Genomic DNA, 390 nt, shown 5'->3' with positions numbered 1-390 from the left:
GCCACCTACCTGCTTCACTAAGCCTAGACCAGTGGTCGGCACGCTCTTGCCCTGGCTGCCCTACGACCTACTTTCAGGGCAGTACCTGCGAGCTTGGCCAGATCACCCCTTTCATCAGGGGTCCTTTGTTATAAAATGGGAAAAAATGTGGGATTAAAAAATTCGTAATTTTGCGATCAGTGACTTAAAAGTAATATATTTGGCACCTACGTATTGTTCCGATTCCAAAAATATGTAATTTGTCTATAAAGGTTGAAAATTTGAGAAGTATTAAGTATTAAATTGACTGTCAATCTGATGTTTCTTGATTATAAACTCCTTCAAATTTTTTACTTTTCTAGGCAAGTAATATATCATTCGAATCGGAAAAATTCGTAGATGCTGATAATG

This window comes from Belonocnema kinseyi, chromosome 8 (assembly GCF_010883055.1).
Source record: "Belonocnema kinseyi isolate 2016_QV_RU_SX_M_011 chromosome 8, B_treatae_v1, whole genome shotgun sequence".
NCBI classification, from domain to species: domain Eukaryota; kingdom Metazoa; phylum Arthropoda; class Insecta; order Hymenoptera; family Cynipidae; genus Belonocnema; species Belonocnema kinseyi.
This window is presented reverse-complemented; position numbering follows the sequence as displayed.